At 44.2% G+C, this 18,715-nt stretch overlaps 1 long non-coding RNA gene across 1 annotated transcript; it reads right to left on the bottom strand.

Annotated features, from left to right (window-relative positions):
- Positions 1-7,539: 7,539 nt before the first annotated feature.
- LOC114039740 lies at positions 7,540-17,210 on the bottom strand. The gene is made up of 3 exons (XR_003568697.1): positions 17,114-17,210; positions 14,460-14,536; positions 7,540-8,133 (listed from the first exon to the last, which is right to left on the bottom strand). It is a non-coding gene; the product is annotated as an uncharacterized LOC114039740 (long non-coding RNA).
- Positions 17,211-18,715: the final 1,505 nt, after the last annotated feature.

Here is an 18,715-nt window from a genome sequence, read left to right as displayed (position 1 = left end):
CAATCTGAATAAAGCCTTCTTTTAAATAATTGTGTCCTTTATTCAATGTCTTCAGAGCTACCCTGATTTCTGTAATTTTCTTTGCAAGTTAGTATCACTGTGGCCAGCTTTTCTCTTTCTCTTTCTCTTTCTCTCTCTTGCTCTTCTCTTCCTCCTCTCCCCCTCACTCCCTTTTTCCCTCCCTCCTTTCTTCCCCATTCCTCCTCTTCTTTCCTCTCCTCCCTCTTTTGTTCTCTCTTTCCCTCTCTCTCTTCCTCTCTCTCTCCCCCTTGCTGTTCTTTCTCCTCATTTCCTTTTTCCCTCCTTCCTTTCTTCCCCATCCCTCCTCTTCTTTCCTCTCCTTCTCCCTCTTCTGTTCTCTCTTCCTCTCTCTCTCTCTCTCTCTCTCTCTCTCTCTCTCTCTCTCTCTCTCTCTCTCTCCTTGCTCTTCTCTTTCTCTCATTCCCTTCTTCCCTCCCTCCTTTCTTCTCCATCTCTCCTCTTCTTTCTTCCTCTTCTCTCTCTTTTTTCTGTCTCTCTCTGTCTCTCTGTCACAGTGAATGGAGAAATAGCAGTCAGTGTTTAGTTGGATACAAGCATGGAAGATAGGAGATCTTTTATTTTGCTTGGGGTGTGTGTGTGTGTGTGTGTGTGTGTGTGTGTGTGTGTGTCTTCCAGTACTCCTTCTTTGGTTTCCATGGCACTACACTCTCACATGTCTCCATCTACTTGTCTGGCCAGTCTTCATTGCTGGGGCATCACCCCATTCCCATCACTAACAATGTAGTTCTTAGCTATGTGGACTGAAGTCCTCTTTTCTTTTTTTGTACAAAGCCCTCTTTTCTTCTTTTGTATATAGTTGCCTATGGTCTACCCCATTGGACTGTGAGTTCCTTGAGAACAGAGACTATTTTTTTGGCTTTCTTCATTTCCCCAGTGCTTGGCACATGCCTAACACATAATAAGTACTTAATAAATGCTCATCAACTTGACTAGGGATTCCTAACCTGGGGTTCATGAACTCTTTTTTTAAAATATCATGATAATAGCATTTCAGTACAATTGATTGCCTTGTTAATTTTATGTATTCTAAACATTGAAAGACATTATTTTGAGAGACAGTCCATAGACTTCACCAGGCTGGCCAAGGCATCTCTGGTTCAAAAAAGGTCAAGAACTCCTGCTTTATACTATCTCCTTTGGGGATCCCATTGGCTCCCATGGATTGAAATGTCATCCCCATGCAAATGATTCACAAGTCTACATGCGCAAGCTTAATTTCTCCCCTACACTGCAGTACCACATTACCAACTGTCCACTGAACATCCACCTACCTGGACAGGCATCTCAAGAGCCATTCTACTTCGCCCCCCAAATTCATTCCTCCTCCAAACTTTCTGTTTCTGTTGAGGGGGCCACCATCCTTCCAGTCACCCAGATTCACAATCTTGACTCTTCTCTCTTCCTCATCCCCATACCCCACATTTGATCAATTGCCAAATCCTGTCAATTCTACTTCCACAAAAGTTCTCCTAACACTCCCCATATCTACACTCATACAACCTCTCCTCTAGTTCAGATTTTCATCATCTCCCTTTTGGACTACTGCAACAGCCTTGTGACTAGTGTCTCTGCTTCCAGATTCTTCCTTCTCCAACTCACACTCTACCACACAGTTGACAAATTGATTTTCTTAAAATACAGTTCTGACCAAGTCAACCACCAACAGCACTCATCACCCACACAAGGACATTTACAAATCTACAGTAGCTTCCTATTGTTTCATGATACAGTACAAGTTTCTCAACCTGTCTTATTAACCATCCGTCAGTTCATACTGTTCCCTTCGCTCACTTTTATTCCAGTCCATTTGGCCTGATAATAGTCCCACGTACCCCGCATTCTATCTCTTACCATCTCTGCCTTCGCATGGCAAGGTCTCACATGCCTGAAATGCCACCTCTTACACAAGGCTCTTCCTCATTCCCTTCTCCAAGTTGTCAGAATTCTGTCCCTCTTCAAATTCCCTTGTATTTATTTATCTGTGTTATAGGTCATAACCAACACACACACACACACACACACACACACACACTCACACACACATACACACACACTCCATCCCATAACATTTGGTAAACTCCTTGAGGGTAAGTGTTTGTTTCATTCTTGTCTCTGAAGCCCCAGTGCCTAGCACAGTGTCCAGTAGCCCTAATAGTTTCATTAAATTGGGGAGGGTGGGGTGGAGGTTGAGTTATTCACCCACGTCCTTAATCTGATTCAGCTGACCGATGGAAGAAATGAAGCCATCAGCATCCACCCAAGGCTTGACGGCATCTTTTCATTCCTCTGTCAAAGTTTGTCCTCGAAAAGTTTCTTCTTTCATAATAACCTTGATTTGAGGAGGGAAGGGAGTTGCAGGAAGGGTCAGCGAAGACTTTCATGTCTTTTGCTTGAGTCCTCTCTCCTGTTTTCATTTTCCTTTTCTTCCACCTCTTCTTTTGCTTGTTAATATAGCTTCCTATCTGTGGAATGCCATCTCTTCATGCCACGTACTTTGAGTGTTACAAAGAGATATTGTTAAAAATGATGGTAATTATATTTTGGTTTAATATAGCTCGAGACAAGACAAGATAGCTTCCCAGAAGACAATGTCGTCTATCAGAAGATCTCACAATGGGGGAATAGGCGTCATTTTTGCTCTCGCTCTTTTGAATGGGCTTCCTTAGATCTTCCCCTTCTATTCTCTATCACATCTTACATTTCTTACCTTTACATTTGAAAGAATGAGCCAACATCTTACAAGCAGACACATCTGTCTGCTGCTTCCAGCCTTTGCCAGCTGGGAGCAGAAAATCCAAAGAGTTCTGGGATTCACCATGCCCCCTGTGACTTCACTGACCTCCCATTTGGTGGATGCCGCTCTGCCTGCTACTTTAGACCCGGCTTTAGAAGTTATCACATGGCTTAAAAATAATTGGTTGACATTGTCTCCTGCTAAATTTATATCCTTTTGAAATGTGGGGAGAGAGAGAGAGAGAGAGAATTTCTAGGTTCACTCCTTTCATCCTGGAAGTTTAGTCCTATGCCCGGGTCAGCATAGACTCAAGGGCAGCCTTTAATAAGCACCAAGAAACTTCTACAGGAAGCCTTTCCCAAGCCCTCTTAATTCTAGTGTTTTCTACCCTATTATTTCCTATTTATCTTATATATAGCTTGCTTATACATAGCTGTTTGTATGTTGTCTTCTCCATTAAATTGTGATTTTTTTTCAAGGGCAGGAACTGTCTTTTGTCTTTTTTTGTATCCCCAGCATTTAGCACTGTGCCTGGCACATAGTAGGTGCTTAATAAATGTTTACTGACCACTTATTGTCTTGGGTAATCATAGTTCCAGACCCAAGACCCTGCTCTTGAGTAATCTTAGAAAGATTACCATTGATGTGACACAAACATTTTATAGAGTTGTGGGATTTCTGGGTGATCTCATCCTTTAACCTCAAAAGCCATCAACTCATTCTCAACTCCAGGTTGAGCCCCCAAGCTAAGCCTTAATTTATGCTTTGGCCTATCAGACCAAGCTGCCTTGCTAAGGGTCAGATGGTCTCCAGATCACTTGTCTAGGACGTGAGGGACTGAAGTATGAAGGCAGCAGGTAAACTTGGGTTCAAATCCTGCCTAGTCATGTCATCCTGAATGTCATCTAAGTGAATGCCTCAGTTTCTTCTCATCTTTAAAATCAAAAGGTTAAACTAGGTGGCTTTCAAGGTTTAGGGTCTAAATCTAGAATTTACAAGTTTTTCAAGACCTTTAGGTTCTGAATCTATGACCCTGTGTCAGAACCATTTGACCCCAAACGTTACAAAGTTTGAGAGCCCCAGATGCTACACACAAAGATAACTAATTATGATACTCAGTGACATATGAGAGACAACGTATTATAGTGGACGGAGAGGGGCTGGGGGTGGAGTCAGCAAACCCCTAAGCTTGAATCTTGCATTTCACATCAGCTGTGTGACCACAGGCAAGTCACTTAAAGTCCTGTGCCTCAGTTTCCCCACCTGTAAAATGGGGATAATAATATCTGTAGCTTTTGCCTCACAAGGCTGTTACGAGAATCAAATGATACCATGGATACAAAGAGCTTTGCAACATTGAAAGCATCATTTAAGTGTCGGTGGTGATGAACATTACAAGGTCAGGCCGTCCTTGGCCTGGTGGGCCAGGTAGACTGATCCAGGCACAAGAAAGTCATGGAGTAGGGTCGAGACACTTTCTCCCAAGGCCCCAGGAAGTGTCCTGGGGCAGAGCCAGGGCTGAAGGGTCAATGGTGCTATCTCAAGCACTTCCCAGGAGTGACTGCTCTATCAGGTAGCCAGAGGCTGCTGCCGCTTCATCTGGACAGCTCAGACTTCAGACCAGCTTCAGACAGCCTTGTAGTTAGCTTGGATTTAAAGAGCCCTCATTGGATCTCCTAGGACGCCTCCTCCCTGGTCCATACCTTTTGCCAAGCACCCACAACCTCCTACAGCAGGCAGCTAGATGTCATGGTCCTCTTTGAGAACAAAGGACGAACACAACAACAAGGCCTGGTGTTAGGAAGACCTCAGTTCAAATCTGGCCTCAGACACTTATTAGCTGGCTTCTTTGCCTCAGTTTCTTCATCTATAAAATGGGTATAATAATAGCAACCTACCTTCCAGGGTTGTGGTGAGGATAAAATGAGGTAACATTTGTAACATGCTTAGCACAGTGCCTGATACATAGTAGGTGCTTAATAAATACTTATTTCCTTCCTTCTTACATAAGGACTTTACTGATCCCTCCAGCTGCTAGTGCCTTCTCTCTAGACTGTCTTGTATTTTTTGCATATATTTTGTGTGTCTGTGTGTGTATACACATACACACATATCTGCACATATATGCTGACTATGTTGTCAGAGCAGAGAGTCCTAACTTAGAGGTCTGTAAACTTTTCTTTAAAAAAAAAAAATCATTTCAATCTAATTTATTGGCAGCTAGATGGCGTAGCAGATAGAATGCCTGACCTGGAATCAGGAAGATGTGAGTTCAAATCTGCCCTCAGATACTTAGTAGCTGTGTGATCCTGAGCAAGTCACTTAACCTCTGTATTCTTCAGTTTTCTCATCTGTAAAATGGGGATAATAATAGCACCCACCTCTCAGAATTATGGTGAGGGTCAAATGAGATAATATTTGTAAAGTACTTTCAGACGTTAAAATGTTGCATAAATATTAATTATAAATTGATTTCTTTTTCCATCATCATCATCATAATACAGCTAACATTTACATGGTTTACTATGTGCCATACATTCTACAATTATTATCTCATGTATTTTATTTTATACACTTAAACATATTATTCTGAGAAGGGATCTATAGGCTTCGCCAGACTACCCAAGGGGTCCGTGACACAAAGCTAACTTACGAACACTTGTTTTAGAGTGTAAGTGTCTTGAGGACAGGTGCTATAGCCTCTGGGACACCTCTATCTCAAGAGGAATACTATGAGAGCTGTTGTTTCTCTTAGAAACAAGCATCGATACCTGTTATTTGCGTATCCCATTAGATCTGAAAAGTGGAAATGACTACTCTCCCATTGGGAAGAATAATTTGCTAAACAGATCTAGCCCCCAGCAAAATTGTAAAGTCAACAGACCTTGTGTTGGAAGCCACTTACCTCCTTCTTTTTGTTCTTTTGGAAGCCACTTACCTCCTTCTTTTTGTTCTATTTCCCTTTGCAGTGAACTGTTTTCACCAGAGCTCTCGGCACTCATGATACCCTAGCTTCCCAGATCACAGAAGACCCAGGTCTGATGGATGCATTTAGAGTGAAGGTGTTGGAAGCTGCTGGTGTCTAGGGTCTAGCCCTGCTCACAGGTGAAGCGAAATTTGACCAGCAGGTGGTGCTAAAGGGTCACTTAGAGTATTATAGCCAGTAATTGGAGACACAGAAAACCTGTGATAAAAGTAATGCATCTAGTAGCTTTCTAAGATGAGTCAGGGTAGACTCAGGATCGTGTACTAACCAAGGAGCATAGAGCCCCAGAGTGGGGAAAGTTAGCAGAAGTCAGCAATGGGAGTCCTACAGCTGACAGTAAGGCATGAGCCACACAGGATAGACACTAGTCAGTGAGAGTCTTTGAAAACCCCTCCAGAAGTTTTCCTGATCTGTCTGGGTCCAGTGTTGATCAACTGAGTCTGAGTTGATCCAGACTTCAAAAACTTCTTGTACATCTCCTTCAGATAGATAGAGGTCGCAAGGTCATTTTAATTCCCAAGAAGGGTGGCAGTGAGGGTCCAAGACCCTCTAGAGTCTAGATTGGGGGAGATTGAGGCATTCAATGCATTTGGGGACCCAGAACCCATGACTCCTCTCTGCTAACCATGGAACAGCCTGGAAAAGGCAGCTATGTTGATATTTGAGAAGAAAATTGTTCACCTAAATGAATGTATTTCTTATGGTGGGGTTTTAGGCATCAGTGGGGGAGATCTTGATTGCCTTTCTGGCACTCCTGAAATTAAATCCTACAACTGACTACCTATTCTACTTACCCAGAAAAATCAGAATTTAAGGGGTATCTTTCTGCATCTGGGAAAAGTTGTTTTGCTGTGAAGTTTAGGCAAAAATATGAATAGCTCTGACCCTGGGTCATCCAGTGGCTTTTTAACAGAACAGAGCAAGGAAACAGGGGAGAAGGGATAGCAGGACAGCCCAACTCAGAGTGTGAATGAAAAGCCAAAAACAGATCATCATAGACTCACAGAATGTTCTAGTTAGAAGGGACCTTAGAGTATGCCTTTCTGAGTCCTTCAGAAAACAGACTCCTTCAGGCATGGAACTCAATGTTCAAAGGGACTTTTGTGAAACTAGTTGGCCACAGAAAAGAGAAAGACTTTCTGGACCTTCTCTGCTTCCATCCCAAAGTCAACGGCTCCACGTAATGTTTAACAATTAACCCTCCAACACTTTTAAATTTAATCTGAAATAATTGACATTTTCTCCATTGCTTTCTTAAGTCTGGACAATGAACAATATCATAATTAAGACCTGAATTGTAGCATCAGCTGATCTCTGAATTGTAAAATGATCACACTGAAAATTTAACAATCTGCTCTTGCTAGCCAGTACGAGCTGGCTCCAATACACCCTTGCATGTATCCCACAAACCCCCGTACGTACGTGTGGTAAGATCTGATCCTCTAAAATCACATCTGGGACTCTACCTCCTTCCCTTACTGAATATTAGCTCAAGGTTCTAGAAGTCCTTGGGGAAAAATAGATTTCTGAGCTTGCTTCAGGTATCATTCAGAGGTCCATATATCAATTACCTGGGAAGAATACATTATTCACAAAGACTAATACACACTAAGGTTGTCATGGCACAGCCACAGGTTAAGCAAGACCTCAGTCCCAAAGAAGTGAAACTGAAGACTTTATATGTACTATAATCAGAAAATCCAAGTTCAAAATTTCCATTATTCCATTTGGAGTATGGAGAAGAATCTCCCCCCTCCCCAACATCCTTACCTCCAGAACACTCTGTCTTTGTATTTAATTTAGTCTCAACAATGGCTGAAATTTTAGAAAGAGTACAGTAAACTACAGAACTACCAGGTGGCAGAAATACTCGAGATCTACAGTATAAAAAATGTGGCAAGATTACATTGTAAATATCACAATTGCAAAATAAAGTGAAGTCATCCACAATCCTTTCTAGCCTATTAACATTCAATATCTTCAACCAAAAAGTAATAGAAGTTTAAAAAAATACCACAGAGGCCCAGGGTGGGTATCCTGTTATGTTATCTCTGGACTTAACCCACCATCCTCCTAGTCAGATAATAAGTTAGTATAAATAGTAAGCCGAGGGCCATAGCAGAACATGCGTGTATGTGGTGGAGGGGGGGCGGAAGGGCAGGGGGGTTGGAGGCTCCACCATGCTGGTCAAATGGGAGGATGGCTAGTGGGTTCCTCTTCCTCTTTTCTGCCTTTTCCCTTCTCATACAAAGCTCTCTTCCATGTTTGCACACAGAAGGAAGGAGTCCACCAGTCGAGGCTTGACAAGTTGTTGGAAGTCAGTGTCCTGGAGGCCTTCTGGGCAGACCGCTGCCAGGGTGCGTAAGGCAGCCTTACAGAAAAGAAAAGAAAAAAATTCAAGGTTGATGAGAGAGACATATGGTAGGAACCAGCTAACTGTCCATTCTGATGGGTTATTTCTTGTGATTGCCATAAGCATCCCAGATTCCTGGGTTATCTCAGCTAGAAGGGACCTTGGTTTCCATTTAATTCAATTCAACAAGTGCTTATTGTATACCTACTGTGTGCCAGACCCTGGACTAAGTACTGGGAATATAAAGGACAAAAAACAAAAAAATCCCTATTCTGAAGGAATTTATATTGCACTAGGGGAAACTACTTGTATAAAAATAAGTAAAAACAAGATACATACAAAGGAAATACAAAATTGGCAGGGCAGCTAGGTAGCGAGGTGGATAGAGTGCCAGACCTGGAGTCAGGAAGATATCTTGAATTGAAATCTGGCCTCAAACACTTACTAGATGTGTGACCTTGGGCAAGTCACTTAATCCTTTTTGTCTCATTTTCCTCATCTGTAAAATTTGCTGGAGAAGGAAGTAGCAAACCACTTCAGTACCTTTGCAAAGATTGGGGTTCACAAAGAATTGGACATGACTGGAAACAACTACAGAACAACAAAATAAAAACAAAATTATTTCAGTGGGATGGAGAGCACTCGTGAGAAAGAAATCAGGAAAGACCTTTAGGAGAGAGCACCTGAACTGTGATTCAAAGAAAATTAGAGATTCTGTGAGGCAGAGGCAAGAAGAAAGAGCCTTCCAGGAGGGGGGCACAGCCTGTGCAAAGGCATGGAGATGAGAGATGAGATGTCATGTGTGGGGAACAGGAAATAGGTCGGTCCAGCTGGTATACAGTGTATATCATGGAGAGATACATCTGAATAGTTTGGAAAGTCAAGTTAGAGCTGGATTCTGGAGGGCTTTAAAAGCCAGACAAATGACTTTGTATTTCATTTTAGCAATAAGGAGGGGCCGCAGTTTCCTTAGCAGAGGAGTGACGTGGTCAGCCCTGGCACTGTGGAAAGAACGCTGGTCGTGGAGTCAAGAGACCTGGCTTGGAGTCCTGATTCTAACACCAACTATATGGGAAACCTTGGGTGAAGTATTTCATCTCACCGGGCTTCAGTTTGCTCCTCTATAAGATGGGGATAAGAATACTTTTGTCCCCAGCACTTTATACAGTGTCTGGGACACAGTAAATACTGATTGATTGATTGGTTGGTTGGATGGGTGGATGGATGGATTACTTTTATCATCTACCACACAGAATTATTTTAAGGAAGGTATTTTATAAACCTTACAAGGTTGCATCCATATGAGTTATTATCTATCCCCTGGTTGAATTTTTGCCCATCCTTTAAGGCTCAAATCAAGAGCACCTCCTCCGTGAAGCATTCCTTGATTCCTATAGATAGTTATGACCCCAAGCGAAACACAGTATTCAGTTTTGAACCTCTCTTAATGAACTCAGCCTGTAACACTCTGTGCGTTATAGGTGCATGTGTGTTATTTCCCTACTTGGCTAGGAACTCCATGTATATTCTCAAATCTAGCTCAGTGTTTTAACCCTGTTAGGGAGCAGTTAATAAATGTTTGATGACTGCAGTGTTTTCACTAAAGGAAACTGAGGCAGGAGGAAAGGGGCCAAAATGGTCATTGAGGAGAATAGCTGGAGAAACGCCGGGCAGGTGCCTGGGGCAGGCCTCTTCCATAGCCCAAGTCAGACAGGCAGTCTCTTGGTGGACACACATGCTGAGAAAGCAGGCTCACCGGGCCATAGGAAAGCAAAGCCCTTGATGCTCACGATGACCCTGGGGGAGTCTGAAAGGCAGCCTGGCATGGCGGGGCGGGGGAGGGGGATGCCATGAACGTGGAATCAGCAGGCCTGGGTCTGCATCTCAGAGCTGCCCCCTGTGTGGCAGAAACCAAGTCCCTTCACATCTCTGAGTCTCAGTTTACTCATCTGGAAAATAGGGACAATTATCTTCTCTTGGCCTACCATCACCTCTCAAACATACACTAGTACAGCCTGGTAAACATTTACAAAGCATCCAGGCGGCCACAGAAGAGGACCGTGCAAGGTAGGAGGTGATGGGGGCAAAGGAGAGATCCTGGCAAAGTGCTCTGGGGGTGCAAGGGTACCTTCTAGGCACGGAGGATGGCCTGATGAATGAGGAGAAGCCAACAGTCCAGTTTGGCTCAAAGGTGGATAAACGGGTCATTAATAGCAATAGCATCTTAAAGTTTGCAAAACATTTTTTGCTATCTCATTTGACCTTCACAATGACCTTTTAAGGTTATTGTTATTCCCGTTTTACAGATGAGAAAACAGAAAGGTAAGCCGTTTGCCCAAGATCACATAACTGAGGCTGGATTTGAATTCAGGTCTTCCTAACTCCAAGTAGGTCAAAACCAGACTGTGGAAGGTCCCCCAGATTCCTAGAATATAATATAGCTGTTGTACTTATGCTGTCATAGGACCGTGTACTTAGAGCTAGAAGGACCCTTAGAGACCGTTAACTCTAAATGCCTCATTTTACAGATGAGGAAATGGGCACAGAGACATCTAGTGATCTGTCCAAGGCTACCCAGCTAGTAAGTATCTGAAATAGAGGTTGAACCCAGGTCTTTCAAGTTTAATGCTCTATCTACTACAAGGTAGAGAAAAGATGGTACCCCTAAGAATGGGGAGAATCAATGGAACCAAGCGCCAGGGTTTTCTAATGGGAGAAATTTCCCTCTTCTCTCCCTTACCAAAAAAGAAAAAAAAACCACCACCAGTACCAACCACCCTGTGCCCCTGAGTAGTGGTAGCAAAGAGAAGAGCTGGATTCTTCAGACAAAAGTATACATCTGGTACTATAGCCCTACTGGAGGGAGACAGATAGAGACAGAGACAGAGACAGGGAGACAAAGAGACAGAGACAGAGAGACAAAGAGACAGAGACAGAGGGAGGGAGGGAGGGAGGGGGAGAGAGAGAGAGAGAGAGAGAGAGAGAGAGAGAGAGAGAGCAGCCCTGGGGATCCAGAGCCTTCAACTCAAGTGGGTGGAGAAAGCACCCCCCAATCCAATCTCAAACCTAGCCTCAAAGCTAGCTAAAACCCCTTCCCCCTCATGCCCAGCTACTTGACATTCAAGAGAGTTTCTCTTCTGACGTCTGAAGAGCTGAAAGGATGTCACTGATGGCTCTGATTCTAGGGCTGAAAATACCGAGGTATCGAGCTGGAGAATCAACCACCCAGGGCAGTCTTTATTAAGAAAAATCAATCCAGTCTGCACAAGGCGACCTTACTTAGCCCAGCTAAGGGAGATGATATTTGAAAACTCCAAAGATAAATTTCAAAAAGGAAAAACAGAGGAAAGGATTTAGTAAGCAAGACAGAGTCCCTGGCTGAGCCAAGTCAGGGGTTAAGCCTGTTGCCATCTTGTCTCCCAGCTGTGCCTTACCGATGGGGAAGTCTGAGCCCCTTCCCTGGTCAAACCACCCACCATTCAGTCATCCTCTCAACAACACTGACTAAGGCCCCACAACAGCAAGCCTCTGTTCCAGGTACTGAGTGGGGAAGGGGATGAGGGTGAGAAAGACTCATTCCCTCCAAAGAGAAATAATACTGCATTTCCTCGCCTTCTTGACAGAGGCTATAGTTATGGGACCAGAGTTAGGGAATACTTCATACAATTTGAGATTTGTTTAATGCATTGGTTAATTTTTATTTTTGCTTATAAGGGATGGCTCTCCAGGAAGAAGAAGGGAGAATGTTGGAAAATAATGATGAAGCAAAAACAAAAGATGTCAATGTTTTTAAAGACTCAATCCTTGGCCTAAAACATCCAAGGTATTAGGCAATAGGGTTCCAACAAAATCAATCAATACATATTTATTAGCAATTCAGAAGACAGGGTAGAACAGCAAAGAAGAAAGACACCCCAGTCCCCTACCAACAACACCATCATGGGTAGGAGAAAGGTAGATGAGTATGAGACAGGGAGGGTTAATTTGAAAGCCCACTGATTGGGTTGAAAGGGTAGACAAAGCTAGGTTTGGTAAGCACTATAGAGATAGATTTAAAGAGACACTCACCAAGTCAAGCCAAGATGCGAATGCTAGTAGGGAAGGTTAGCTATAGAGCACAGAGTTGAGACCCAGTAAAAAGGGAGCCATGATGAAATTATTTCTACAAGAGTGGGCCTGACTCAGTCTTTAGGTTGTTTGGGGGATGAAAAGGGCCTTTGAACAAGGTAACTTCAAAAGATTTGACAGCCACCATCTCAACTCAGGCCTTCATTTCCTCTCTCCCAGACTCCTTCAATCCATCAATCACATAGCAAGCCTTTATTAAGTGCCTACTGTATGCCAGGCACTGTGCTAGATGCTGGAGATACAAGGATAACGATGAAATAGTCCTTCCCTACCTTCAGGAAGCTTACATTCTATTGAGGGAATATGCCAAATGCCATGAGAGGAGGAGACATACACAGTGCTACTTGGGTTCTGCTACTTGGCCCCTTCCCACCAAAATATCCACAGTAACTCTCTTTGTAGTAGCAAAGAAGTAGAAACAAAGCCAATGCCCGCTGACTAGGTAAGGGCTGAACAAACAGTGATACATAGATGTGATAAACTACTACTGTATTATATGAAATGATAATTAAGAACTTGGAGAAATATAGAAAGATAATATGCACAATGACACGACAGAATAAAGGGAAGGAAACTGAACTCTAATTAGTTGTAATGACCAAGATTGTCTTTGGAAAAGAGAGGGGAAAGTGTATCTCCCTTCCTTCTCTTTTTTTTCTTTTTCCTTTTTTTTTTTTTGGCTAGGCAATGAGATTAAGTGACTTACCCAAGGTCACACAGCTAGTAAGTGTTATGTGTCTGAGGCCAGATTTGAACTCAGGTCCTCCTGTCCCTCCCTTCTTTATGGAGGTGAAAAAGCATGAGTATGGAATATCATCTACTCTATCAGACTCAGCTCAATTTTTTTTGAGCTGAGTTTTTTGCTTAACTATTTTTTTCCTCTTTTTTTTATATTCTTTGTCACAAGGCATGATCCTCCGGGTAAGAAAAGGGTGATGGGGAGGAAATTGTATACTTAAAAATGAAAGTGATATAAAAACAAAACTGAAACTAAAAATTTTGTCCAAAAGGAGCATGAATTTGGCAACGTATGCAGACTGGGTTGGAAGAGGGAACACTGGAGCAGAGATGCTGGCTCCTTCTCTTGACTGGACCAGCCCTCATCTTTCCTCTTGCTGGCTCCAGGCAGCTCAGAAGTGCTTTGCCTGGTGGGGTCATTGACCAGGGGACCCTGAAAGGAAGGAGCCCCAGAGCTTATGGTGAACACGTCTCTGAGAGGCAAGAAATCAAACCCCGCCCCAAGAGCAAGCTACCCCAGGGGCCTCACTCCCCAGACGCAGCTAGCTGGGAGGCTCTCGCACGCAGGACAGAGGGAGAAAGGACAAACCTTCTGGGCCTCAGTGAACATGGATCAGATCACTAAAATGTCCAGAATCTCAGAATGTCAGAACTAGGAAGTAACTAGATCAAGCGTCTCCTTTGAGCATTGAGGAAGCAGAACCAGGGAAGGGCTAGGGCTAATATTAGCTGATATTTACCCAGAACTTTAAGGCTTGCAAGGTATTTCTTGAACATTGTCTCATGTGATTTTCACAACAACCCTATGACGCAGGTGTTAGTATCATCCTCATTTTATAGATGAGAAAACTGAGGCTGGGGGCAAGTCAAGTTATACACCGAGGGTCACGTAGGTAGTAAATGTATGAGTCAGAATCTGAACTCAGGTCTTCGCAATTCCCCATCCACTCCCTATCCCTGGGGCCTCTGAGCTAGACCCAGACCCACTAAGTCCCAGTTTGAAAGCCCTACTGTATATAGGAAGGGATTGTTGTTGTTGTTTTCTTTCATTCTCAAAGAGGACCATGACATCAGGACTTGAAAGTGAATTGGATTTAAGCAAGGCACGGATGGGCAAAGTGGCCAGCCTTACTTTCTCTTTCTGAGCCATCTGGGTCCAGTAATAAGATATAGATCAGGACCCTGGAGATGGCCCTGGATGCAGTGGGAGACCTTGGCCTTTTTAAGCTAAGGTCTTTCCTAGGTCTCAGTTTGTCCGAAGCAAAGCCCATTCAGTGATTAAGATTAGGTGAGAAATAAGGCAGAGAATGGCCTTCTTCACCTAGTCAAAAAAAAATCAATCAGGGAGGGGTGCATAGGATTAGAAGGAACTTTAAAGGCCATCCAGGCAAACCCTTGAGTTTTCCAGGTGAGGGATGCTGGGTAGCGGACTGGCCCAAGGTGCAGCTTCTGAGCAGCAGGGGAGGCTGGGAACTCACCAGGCATGCTACGAGCACCGAGTCACTATTATTCCTCTCAGCTGGGACCCAGCAAAGCTCCGTGAGACGAGGCATGCCTGCAATCACAAGACACCTGTGAAGCCCAAAACCCGTTCTCCCACTGACGTCTCAAGCTCCTCCAGAAGGAGCCGGGCCTTCCGTGAGCTGACCTGGTGAATGAGCAGTGGTCAGCCTCACGTCCTGAGCTGCAAGTGTCCCCCGTGCCCTCCCCCAGAACCTCCAACCAGGTGCATATACAATCACGGACCCATACAGTGTCAAAGATGGAAGGAGGTACCTTAAAAACCATCTAATTTTATACTATGTTATGGAAACGCTTGTTTTATTCCACAAATTAAAAAGAAAATAAATTTAAAATTTTTAAATAGAAGAAACTATCTAATCCATGGAGTTCTTCATGAAGGATAAACAAGTTTGTTTTTTGGTTTTTGTTTAATATTTTGATAACTGCATTTCCCATATAATTGATTTCTCTTGTAATCCTAGGTATTTTATTTTATGCATTGAAAAACACGATTCTGAGAAGGGGACCACAGGCTTCATGAGACGCTGCCCAAGGGGCCCCATGACCCAAAAAGGCTAAGGTCCTGGATCCGGTCCCACCCTCCTCATTTGACAGTTGACTAGACTTGGGGTCACATAAGCTAGATTCTTCTCCCACGCTTGGCCATTGACCCTCCTGGTGATTGTCATCAAGTCACTTTCTCCCCCTCATGTCCCTTTCCTCAGCTGTCAAGGGAAGGGGTTAGAACAGCTGATCTCTGAGGGCCCTTTGTCCTATGACAGATGACAAAACAAAAATTTAGAGAGGGGAAAGGAACTTTCCTACAGCCACATAACTATAAGAGACTGACTTGGGATTCAAACCCAAATCTTCCGACTAATGATGTTACTAATAATAATTATTAGTATTATTGTAGCTAACATCTATATAGCACCTACCATGTTCCCAGGCACTGTGCTACAGACTTTACAAATATTATCACATTTAATCCTCACAACAACTTTGGAAAGTAGGTACTATTATTATCCCCATTTTGCAAATGAGGAAACTGAAGCAAACAGAGGTTAAGTGACTTGCCCAGGGTCACACAGCTAGTAAGCACCTGAGCCTGGATTTGAACACAGATCTTCCTAACTCTAGACCTGGAGATTTATCCACTGCACCACCTGACTGTCCAAATGACTACTTACTTACAAAGTCAATGCTGTTTCCCCTGTATCAACTAATGAAATTACAAGAAACACATCAGAATTGTAAACTCTTAGATGGATACTTAGGGATCATCCACTCCAATCATTGCATTTTACAAATCGGGGATACTGAGGCCCAGAAAGGAGAAGAGATTCGCCCAAGGTCACACAGCAAACAAGTAACCAAGAAAGGAGCAGAACCCAGGCCTCCAGCTTGCAGCCCAGGAATTCTTCTTCCTCTCTACCACATTATCCCCTAGTCCTTGAGTACACAAGGACATATTTTCCCGTAAACGTACAGTGCTCTGTACATAGTAAATGGCTGTTGGATGGATGAGATGGACGAATGTTGAACAATCGACAATTTGTCACTGAGTCTTTCAATTCACGGGGATGCCACTCCCTCCACTTGAAAGAGAAGTCATACCCAAGTAAGAGTTTCATGAAAGTCCAAATCCTGTACGTGAGATGGTTCACCATTTCCTGATTAAACTTGCAGCAGGAGGGGTGGAGGTTATTCTGAGAAAGGACTTTCTAACACAAACACATCAACATCCATTAACCTAAGCTATTTATGGAAAATCGGGAGTTTGAGGAGGAGAGTTCAGGGAAGGAGAGGTGCTCTGATTTACTGTGATTCTGCCTATAAACACCTCAGAGCTTTACTCAGGCTGGAAAAGAATCCTCTTTGGAAGGGAAAGATTCCTAACACATAACCCCAAGGACTGAGCCTCAAGTCAATCCTTATAGAATGTGGAAATTTTGGGGGATACAATAGAGATGGTTAATGTGGTGGCTAGGTAGTGCAGTGGATAGAGTCACAGGCCTGGAGTCAGGAAGACTCATCTTCCTGAGTTCACATCTGGCCTCAGACACTTACTAGCTGTGTGACCCCAAGCAAGTCACTTTTCCTTGTTTGCCTCAGTTTCTTCATCTGTCAAATGAGCTGTAGAAGGAAAAGGCAACACACTCCAGGTTCTTTGCCAAGACGACCCCAAATGGGGTCATGGATAGTCAGACACTACTGAAAAATGACTGAACAACAAAGCATGATATAGTGTGAAAAGCTTGGGGTTGGACATCCAGAGATCTGGGTCCTGATACCAAACTTGTCGCTAGCTCATTATGTGACTTTAGACTCTCTTTGGGCCATAGTAGCACCATCTATAAAATGAGAAGGCTAGTTCTACGTTCCTTCCAGTTCTAAGATTCTAGGATCCTGTAATCCTCAGTCCCTGCCACTAGGGCTAGTCCAGGACCAGACCCCTAAGTGGACAAAATGCGTGACTGTGAGGCCATAAGCATCCCCTGTCCCAGCCTTGAAAGGAAAAACACGAAAATCTTCCCTCTCTACAGCCTCAGACTTTTAGAACTTATCCACTTTGAACCACCCACCCAACCGACTGACAGACTTGTAGCTTACAAACCCCTCAACTTACACCCAAGCCGTATGGCTTCTCGGGCCACCTCTGGGTCCCGGCTGAGGCGAGTAAGCGTCACGGCGGCTTTCTGCTGGACTCTCTCGCAGGCAGCCACCTCAGCTGGGCTCCCGGACAGCGGCTTCTCAGACAGCATCCCCATGAGGAGCTGCAGCCCTAGGGGGGAAGCAGGGACAGAGTTGAGACAGAGCCCAGGAGCCAACCCTTTTGCACAGGATGAGGTCAAGTGGAACCACCATTCATTCCTTTTTCACTCAGAAACCAGCTGGTTGCATCTGGTCACATCTCTTGACAAGAGCTATGGGTGGGGAGAACCAGGCTCCTTTCTAGGAAAAACAACACGTCTTCCTCTTAGGTGCAATAGTAAAAGCCCTGCCTTGAATAAGAGCATTTACTGCCTGGGCATAATCTCCCCAGGCCTCAGTTTCCTATTGTGTAAAATAAATGGGTTGAACAAGATGGATTCCAAGGTCCTTTCCAAAGCTGTGATCCCTATTTTCCCTCTTCCACTCAACCTTTGCCTCCATGGTTCCCTCAACCAAAAGAACAAATCTTCAACATCCTTTTAGGCTCAGGTCAAATGTCACCTCCTCCATGAAGCATCCCAAGATCTCCCAGGCATGTCTATGCCTGACTTTCTCTGACTTCCTACAACACTGTAGAACCATAAGATTTAGAAATGTCAAGGCTCTTAGGTACAATTTAGCCCGCCTCCCTCTTCCCATTTTACAGATGAGGAAATTAAGTCTAGAGAGAGAAAGGAGCTCCGCTAAGGTCATACGGGGCTGGCCGCAGGAGAGCTGGGGCCAGAGCTCCCGCCTCCCAGGTCATTTTCCCTCAGGCTGCTCCTCCTGTCCCTTACCAGCCTGCGTTATCACCCATCTATTTCAGGTGTGTGAGTCATACCTTCCTAATGAGATTACTAAAGCTCTTTGAGGGTAGAAAGCGGGTCTCCTGCTCCTTTTCCACCTCCCACAGCGCGAGGCCAGCCCAGAGCATTTTCTGTGTGAGAGCTGCCTGATTCAATTAAGTAAGCTTTATTGAGTGCCGCTCACGTCTTGTTCTCCTTTTAGAGAGCACAGGCTAGTGGAGAGATCCCTAGGCTAGGAACGAGGGAGCCCTGACACCAACTGGGATAATCTCTGGGCAGACACAGGCCCTGGGCTAGGAGGTAGGCTTCCAATCCTGCTCAGACACTAACTAACTCCTGGGCCTGGTTGCAGAGGCAACACCCACAAATTGCCAGTTATGCCCAGATGCAGAGGTCATAACCCCGCTGGGGTTCTTCTGCTCCCCATACCTTCAGGGTAGTGTTGCCCCCAATTCTAAGAAACTACAGGAGGAGCTCTCACGTGCCAAGAGCCCAGAGACCTACTCAGGCTATGGTGATGTTATGACTGACAGTCAAGGCTAAAGTCTCTTGGCTGGGGAAAAAAAACTTCCTAACTGATCTAAAATAGAATGGGGTTGACTTTGTAGAGAGTGATCTCCCTGTCACTGGAGGTATTCCAGCAGGAGCTAAACACGTTCAAGCAGAGGGATACTTCTACACACATACACACACACACACACACACACACACACACACACACACACACACAC

This window comes from Vombatus ursinus, unplaced genomic scaffold, assembly GCF_900497805.2.
Source record: "Vombatus ursinus unplaced genomic scaffold, bare-nosed wombat genome assembly UNPS02012265.1, whole genome shotgun sequence".
Classification (NCBI taxonomy): Eukaryota; Metazoa; Chordata; class Mammalia; order Diprotodontia; family Vombatidae; genus Vombatus; species Vombatus ursinus.
The sequence above is the reverse complement of the archived record's forward strand: the minus strand, read 5'-3'. Positions and strand labels throughout refer to the sequence as shown.